Source organism: Phoca vitulina, unplaced genomic scaffold, assembly GCF_004348235.1.
Source record: "Phoca vitulina isolate PV1807 unplaced genomic scaffold, GSC_HSeal_1.0 scaffold1, whole genome shotgun sequence".
In the NCBI taxonomy this organism is placed as follows: domain Eukaryota; kingdom Metazoa; phylum Chordata; class Mammalia; order Carnivora; family Phocidae; genus Phoca; species Phoca vitulina.
In genome coordinates this window covers 105,913,902-105,922,933 of record NW_022589704.1, presented here as the reverse complement: position 1 = coordinate 105,922,933, position 9,032 = coordinate 105,913,902, and the positions used below count along the sequence as shown (strand labels likewise).

The 9,032-nt window shown below is 35.9% G+C and overlaps 2 pseudogenes; one reads left to right on the top strand and one right to left on the bottom strand.

Annotated features, from left to right (window-relative positions):
* Window positions 1-354: 354 nt before the first annotated feature.
* On the top strand, window positions 355-6,210 carry LOC116633186 (annotated as a pseudogene).
* Window positions 6,211-8,419: 2,209 nt separating this feature from the next.
* Window positions 8,420-8,586, bottom strand: LOC116637873 (annotated as a pseudogene).
* Between the last annotated feature and the right edge of the window lie 446 nt (window positions 8,587-9,032).

Sequence of the window (9,032 nt, the reverse complement as noted above, 5' to 3'; positions counted from 1 at the left end):
AATCACTTAAGTCTAAGGACCTTATCCTCTCCATCTTTCAAACAAGGGTAATGATAATTGATACAGAGGGTTATTATGAGAAACATATAAATAAAATAATGGATATGGAAACAATATCCTGTAGTGGGCATATTTATAAATACCCCACCCCACCAATATACCCAGTCTCCTGGTATTCACAGACATGTAAAACCCCTTGTGTTGAATAACTTGCTTCCAGCTAATAGAATATGGAAAGAGTAATAGAATGATTATTTTGTGATTATGTTAAACAAAACTATATCTACCTCACCAGCTGACTTTCTTTCTCTTGCTAACTTTGAAAAAGTAGACTGTCCTGTTGGATAGTGCCGCATGGGGAAAGCAATAAAGGTGGCTTCCAGCCAACAGCCAGCAGGCAACTGAGGTCCGCAGTCCAACATCCTGCAAGAAATTGAATCTTGCCAACAACTCCATGAATGAACTTAAAAGAAATCCTTTGCTCATGGAGCCTGGTGCTGAGACCACAGCCCTTTCTGTGTCCTTGATTGTGTAACCTTGAAGTAGAGGACCTAGCTAAGCCATGACCAGACAAATGATCTCAAAAACAACTGTGAGAAGATGAGTGTGTGCTGTTTTAAGCCATTACGTTTTTGATATGTTAAGCAGTAATAGGGAATTAATAAAAATAAAAATTAAATACATATACACCTGTGTATGTATGTATGCATACATGTACAAATATGTGCATATACACATATTCATATATATGTATGTACATGTGTGCATGAAACACCATAATTATATATGTACCTGTATATGTACCATATAACATAAAAATATGTTTATATAAATATACTGTTCCTTAACTGTATTACTTTTCTTTAACCATAATAATAGGAACAGCATCAGATAATATGTCTCCTACTAGCTCAAAAACTTTGCAGTAAACTTTCAACAAATGAGGAGTGTCACTAGGAAAATGCTGGCTGGTCAAGGGCCACTATGTATCACAGAGAAGCTGTCTGGCCTTTTGCCTTGCAGGTGTAGGAACTTGATTCATAAGTGTCTTAAAATGGAGTGATTTGAAGGCTGTCTCATGCAAAAGAAGCACATAGGATATAAATCTAAATGTAAAATAAATGGATAAGTTGTAATGAAAACTGTCAGGTTCTGTGAACTAGAAAGCTTGGGGCAGGATCTAGATCCTTCTCTCCCTGAAGGCCCCTGGCACACCTGTCAGCCTGCTGTTTCTATCTCTTCATATGTTGCTGTAAGGCTTGGAAGGAATGGAGCTTTAGTCAAAAGACCAACATTCCTGGAAACTTCTGGATAGGAAGTGCTGATACATGTCTCTCTGGTTCTTTCAGAAATCTCTATGGCTGAACAGACTTTATGACTGGCACAACCTTTACTAAGATGATTATGATCTTGCTCACCCAGTAGTATGTTCACCCAGGGAGTATTTTTTCTCTGAGGTGACTTTTGTCCATCTCCATGCTTATTAATTGTGTGCTAATTGCATGGCTTAGTTCTCATTGTCTCATATAATAGTAATAATAATAAAATAAAATTAAGGTCAACCTTTAAAAGTAAATCATGAGGTTCATAAAAAGCTGAAATTGGTTAGCTCTACTTTGACTCCCAATTGTGAAGGATGAGCCTGTTTACCTCCAAGCCCCTCGGGAGTAATCAGAAAGTCTTTACAGGGTTTAATATATTATAGATATTTCACCTTCATTCTTTACTGGCCAAACCTTTGACAGACCACATCAAGTTACACTTCAGCATGGGACAACCAAAGCAGATCTGTGACACATTTACCGTTCAAGTGCAGTGATAGGAAATGTTAATTCATGAAACAGACATTGATGCATGTTTGGCATTTTATTTTGGAAGACGGAATTCTTTCATACATAAGTATGGAAGTATTAGGTTATTGCATGGTTTTGGCCAGGGCTCTGTAATTTGTCTATCCATTTTTTTTTTTTTTTTTTAATTCCAATAGAGTTAGCATACAGTGCTACATAAATTACAGGCATATAGTATGGTGACTCAACTGTTCTACTCAGTGCTCATCACAAGTGTATTCCTTAATCCCCATCACTTATTTCACCCATCCCCCCACCCACCATCCCTCTGGCAACCACCAGTTTGTTCTCTATAGTAAAAAATCTGTTTTTTGGTTTGTCTCTTTTTTTTTCTTTTGTTCTTTGTTATGTTCCTTAAATTCCACATATAAGTGAAATCATGTGGTATTTGTCTTTTTTTGACTGATTTATTTCAGTTACCCTCTAGCTCCATCCATTTGTTACCAATGGCAAGGTCTCATTCTTCTTTATGGCTGAATAATATTCCATTATTCATATATATATATATATTATATATATATATATATATATATATATATATTCATTCCATTATTCATATCTATATTCGTTCCATTATTCATATATATATATATATTCTCATATATATTTGTGCAAATATATGAATAATGGAATGGATCTTTATTCATTCATCTGTTTATCCATCTTTTTTTTTTTTTAAGATTTTGTCTATTTATTTGAGAGAGACAAAGAGACCACGAGTGGGGGTAGGGGCAGAGGGAGAGAGAGACAAGAAGACTCCTGATTGAGCATGGAGCCCGACTTAGGGTTGGATCCCAGGACCCCAGGACACCAGGACCCTGACATCATGAGTTAAGCTGAAGTCAGATGCTTAATTCATTGAGCCACCTAGGTGCTCCCATCTGTCTATCCATCTTTTAAAGCCAGCTCTTGAAACTTACCTGTGGAATTGACAAAAACCACCTTAAAATGAAGAGATTTTCTACTCCTTTGATCTCAGTGGTGTGATTTTCTCTACATACCTCTTAATTTATTTATCATTTAAATATATTTATCCCTGACTTTATAAAATTAACCCATTATTTTAATGTTAATGGTGATTCTTTTTTCTTTTCTTTTTGATAATGGATAAGGAAAAACATCCATGATGAAATTACATCCAGAAAGATTCATTGTACTTATCTCTTTGACACAACAGTGGTAGGCACCATCTAGGAGAGAACAAAAGAAGCAGACATGTGTCTTAGAAAGTTAGTTTATATTAGGTGTGCAAATATGCTACAGATAATACCTAGTGCGCAAAAGTACTTATTTTGGTTTTGTGACATTTGGGCAATGGGTCCTCAAGTTGCAACTACTTTGAAGTTCTCCTCTTAACTCTTCCAACCTTTCTGTAGTGACAGGAAACCTCACCAGCCTAATTAAGCTTATTTGGGAAGAAGAAGGGCATGACCATCAACTGACCATATACAGTGATCTCTGCATGGTAGTAGGGTTGTAAAACACATGATTTAACAATTTTTCTCTCAACCATCTGATGGAATTGTGTCTGTATTTCAGGTGCAGATGAAGAGATTGAAACACCAAGATATTTAAATAAATCCTGTTCAAGGCAGGTAAAAGTAATTATATAAACATGGATTTTGGTATTAGTTGGAAAGACAAACACTGATATCTAATTGTGCAACACTGTCAGAACAAAGTAATTCTGTGCTTTCCTACCAAATACCAACAATTACTCATTACTTCTAATATTATTGTGGTGACCTAGGTATGAATCATATAAATAACCATTAAACTAGTCAACCAATGGAAGTCAGGAACAAAACTCCATCACATGCTAGGGCCTATGAGTATTACTAAAGTAACTAATAATTCTTGATAAGGAACTAGAATACTCCTTTGCCTACAAGATGTTACTGAGACAACAAAGAAAAGAGATATGGTTATAGGAGTTATCAATATTTTTAATAAATTAATCCATTAATAAAAACAATTACTTGGATGACAGAAAAAGATATAATTAGGACATGGTTCTGTCATTGGTCTGTCAAGTCATTTTAGACCAGCTTGTTTATGACTTTGGGCCTCAAATTCCTTATTTATAAAATTCTGCCTTTGGTACAGGTTAGAATTCCTCCAATCAGCAAAACACTATTTTGACTCATACAGTGGACAAAGTATAGCATATGACTTTGTATCTTCCATCAAGAGGATATCTGTAAAAAAGAATAAAGTAGGAAGTAAGAGGATGGAAATAGAATCATCGGCCCCTACTACGTACAAGGCAGTGTGCTGGGTGCTTTACATAGATCACCAAAATTGATCTCACCAAAACTCTATTAAATCAGGATTGCTATCTACATTTAATTGAGAAAAAAATGCTAGAAAATATGGTTGGGTCAAAATTTTAACAACTATGTTACAAAGCAGAATAAAATAGCTGCATAATAGAGGTACACAGGGAATTTTGAGATGACAGAAGAATGAATAACTCCTTTTCAGAAACCTTTTTTTTTTTTTTTTTAATGTTAGTGAATCTAGGAAAGTTTAGGTTGGAAACACCAGAACTTCCAACCTTACTTGAGGTTGGAAATGAAATAACTAAGAATATATAATGGTAATAAGGATTAGGAAATTGATTCCCATTCTAAATATCTTTGTTCGTTTAGCTCCAAACTTGGAATGCTTCCATGGAACTAAAAATATCACTCTGAGCGGTCATGGCTCATTCTACCTAGTAAAACTTCTTTGAATTTATCTTACTGAGAGTCAATTAAGGATTGAATGTTAGTTCTCAAGCTTTCCTACATGTCTGTTTTGTCCCTACCTTTTTTCTAAGCTAATGAGGTCTTCGCTTTCACTTTGACCTTATCATGTTCATACTGCACTTCATTTTTTGCCAGGTAAGAAATATCACTCTGCTGGTACCAGTCATCTTACTACTTTGGAAAAAATCTCCATTTTTCCTGGGTTCATGTGTATTAAACTGTATACCAATTTCTCACATATGGAGATATAACTGATATTCTTAAAAGGAAAATTATGTGATATGATCAGGAAAATATTAAAGACATTACTTGAAGCTGAAAAATACATTACTGTCCAATAATTTTCACCAAATACATTATTATAAAATATAGACAATTCTATAGCCCATGGTTAAAATGCCCTTCAGATTGGTGAGATAAGCAACATGTACAGTGGGAAGAACCTTAAAGGCTAGGCAAAGGGGCTTCACCTTCGTGTGAAAGCACTGGAGAGTCAGGAAGTCATTTTTTTTTTTATTAGTATGTTATATTAATCACCATACATTACATCATTAGTTTTTGATGTAGTGTTCCATGATTCATTGTTTGCATATAACACCCAGTGCTCCATGCAGAATAGCAGTGGCTCACTGGAGTCAAAGAATTCATTGATTCATTAACTCCTTCTGGTTTCTATCATCTAGCTGCTTCTCCTAATTGGGGATTTCTTTTCCATTATGTATAGTATTGGAGGAAGCTACTGCCCATGTCATGCAATAGAAGAAATGCATGCAGAGAGATCCCTTTTGACTTGACCAAATGGACCCACCAAACAGGGGTTGTGATTGTCAACATAATAACATAAAGATATCGTGGTCTTTGGGATTCACAGCCATTGTATTACTAATATTGATGGCTGTTGGTTAGTACAATAGCAATGATGACATACTGGCTAGAATACTGACATACTAGCTACTAGAAATGCAGCCAGAACCGCCCCCCCCCCCAAAAAAAACCATCCTGAATGAATTCCCAAAGGATGTGTGGATGGCTACTTGTCAGGTGCAGCTGTGTCAGCCCAAGACCTCAGCAGTGGTGATCAGGCACAGAGACAGAGTTAGCTAATATAACTTTGGATCGGTTCCTCTTGCTGTTAATGGAACAGAGAAGATGACTATGTACAGTAAATATGCAGAAAGTTTTTCATCTTATCTTTGGTACCCTAATTCAGAGGTGGTTAGGAGTTCAAGTAGCTGATCTAACATGTCTAGAGTACAGTACCTCTGGCTTCTTCAGGAGTCCGTCTGGCATAGTGGAATTTTGCCTGAGTATCCACAGTCTGTAAGGACTCAGGAACAGAAGGTGGCTGCTGAGAAATAGTCTTTGCAGAGCCTGATGGGAGTCCTACCAGATTTTATAGTAGAAATCCTTGGAGTGGATAAATGTTGGCTGAGCTGGAATCTAGTTCTGGAGTCTCTACCCTAACCCCTCGTCAACAGGCATTTGATTTACTGCCTTGGAATATCATCCTGGAATTCTTGGATACCAGTATCTCTATTGAGGGATCTACCATGACCACATCTGTCTCATGTATCCCAGGTCACTCTGAGAGGATGGATGTCTCCCCTTAGCCACAGGTGGGAAAATGTTGGAATAGGTGTGTTACTTTGCCACTGACAGACCAGTCAAGAAGCCTGTGCCCTCTAGAACTGGGTTGTAGCTCAGAAGACCTGGGGTCTCAATGGGATACTTTTCCACCAGTTCTATTCCATTTGTAGCAAGAGACAGGGGAATATATGTGCCAATGTCATGGATATCAATTTCCATACCTCTAAAAAAAAGTATATATAACACTGCCTGCTTCTCATGTTGCAGAATAACTTTCATTCACACCTATTATCCTATCCATCTTTTTTCAGTCTCCTCCACTTATTCTGTTATGTATTTAATACTTATACTCAATTATTTGTGGTCAAGCTAGCCAGATTCATGCAATTAAGAACTCTGGGAAATTGAAGATTTTGAGCAGGAGACTGACAAAATTTGCATTTAAGAAGTTTTGTGCTTAGGGATGAACTTGAATAGACTGAGACTGAGTCAGGTTTAGGACACCAGCACATAGTCAGTGGCAGTTAGGAAAGAGGGAAAGATTAATTTTTTGTGTGTTTATATAATGATGCATACCCAAATAAACTCTATTGGATTTTGAACTAGGAAATATTCTTTTTTTAGTGTATTTCTTTCTTTTTAATTTAATTTTATTATGCTATGTTAATCACCATACATTACATCATTAGTTTTTGATGTAGTGTTCCATGATTCATTGTTTACGTATAATACCCAGTGCTCCATTCAATACGTGCCCTCCTTAATACCCTCACCAGGCTAAACCATCCCCCCAGCCCCCTCCCCTCTCTATAGTCTCTCATGGTTCTTCTCCCCCTCCAATTCCCCCCCCCTTCATTTTTCCCTTTCTACTATCCTTTTTTTTTTAGTTTGAATCGTATTTTTTTATTTTTTCATTATTATGTTATGTTAATGTGTTATTTGTTTCAGAGGTACAGATCTGTGATTCAACAATCTTACACAATTCACAGCGCTCACCATAGCACATACCCTCCCCAATGTCTATCACCCAGCCACCCCATCCCTCCCACCCCCCACCACTCCAGCAACCCTCATTTTGTTTCCTGAGATTAAGAATTCCTCTGAACTAGGAAATATTCTTAATGGTCTGTCATCAATCATATCTATTCAGAGGTGAGGCACATGGTACAATATCATGCACATTTAGGCACTTGCTTAAAAATTTTTGACATGCTTATTTGTTCACTAGTTTAATGAAGAACCCTCACATTATTGCTATACAGTTTGTGAAGCCATGGCCTAAAATATATGATAAAATAGTAAGGATGTCTCTATAATTTTAGGGACTTAGGTTTAGGTTTCCTTTCAAAAGAGAGTTGTGTGTGTGTATGTGTGTGTGTATGCATGTGCATGTGTGTGTGTGTGTGTGTGTGTGAATATTCCCTAATATCATGCTGTGAATATAGATGAACATGAAGGGAAAATATCTTTCAAGGACCTAAGAGTAGTGACATGTAAATGATTCTGTTCTGAAGAAGCAAGATAAAACCATGAAGTCTAGAATTTTCCCTACCAAAAATATTGTTACATAATGCTCTTCACAGCTATGGTGGAAAAAACTTTGTATACTGAAGAAAAAGCATTTTTCATGCTTTCAGGATATATGATGACTGTATGGCATGTTGCTATAAACCAGAGTCTTAATTGACTTTTTTTTTTTCTTTTGTGACACACAGGAATGATAAGCAATCATGAGACCCTCTTCTATGGACATATTCAGGTTTATTCATTACATTTCATAACTGACTAACCTTCATTACATTTCATTTCATAACATATTCAGGTTTATTCATTACATTTCATAACTGGCTATAACTTTTCCTCAAGAAAACCATATATAACATTATTATGAAGAAAACTTCTTTATTTTGTTAGTTATTTTTTTATAAAAATGATATATTCATCTGGTATTCAAATGAAACATAATGTTTAATAATAAAAAGTAGTCGTCCTATTCCCAGACCTCCATGTTCCCAACCTCTGTGTCTAAATTCAACTTCATTCAAATACCTGGTTTATTCCTTTTTACTTCCTCTGCTATAATTCTAATAGTAATTTAGTAGGATTATATGATGAAATCCTACATTTTGATCCTAATTCTTTCAATTTTTAATTGGATTATCAAAAATGTCAGCATATTAACTGTTGTTAACAATTAAGGGTTTGTAATTCATCTGAAACCTGCTAATACACCAGCATGTTCTGAGTCCAAATTTGAAAAATGACAATGTGCAAAGTTGAGTGTGCTGTTTAACGCCCCCCCCCCCATTTTGGGATAGCCCGCATTATTAGTTTTCAATTAACAATAATCGTGCCTTGGATAAACCTCATTGGCTACGATACTGCTACTGTGAAAAGCTTGCCCACATTATTAGAATAAGTCCACTATATCATATAACCAGACATCTCCAATAAACCCATACATTCTCCATGCTCCATACACTGTGCTCTGTATTACTTCCCAGCCTTCACTTATGATTTTACTCCTGCCTTGGGCATACTCACCTTTATTTCACTAAGCAACCTGTCTGTCCTTTCAAGACCCAAATGAGGCCCATCTCTTCCATGGAACATCATTTGACTATACAGATATTTTATTAACCTTTTTTACTACATTTTTTAGTAATAGCATTAATTAATGAAGTCACATATTTATCACCAAAGTTATTCTTGGGTATCTGATATTTAACAGACACTGTATTCACAGTGTCTCTCTTATGCTTTACTCTTGCCAATAATCTGTGAAGTCAGATTAGTGATCCGATGCATAAATCCAACATATAAAGAACTGAGACAATGAGAAATT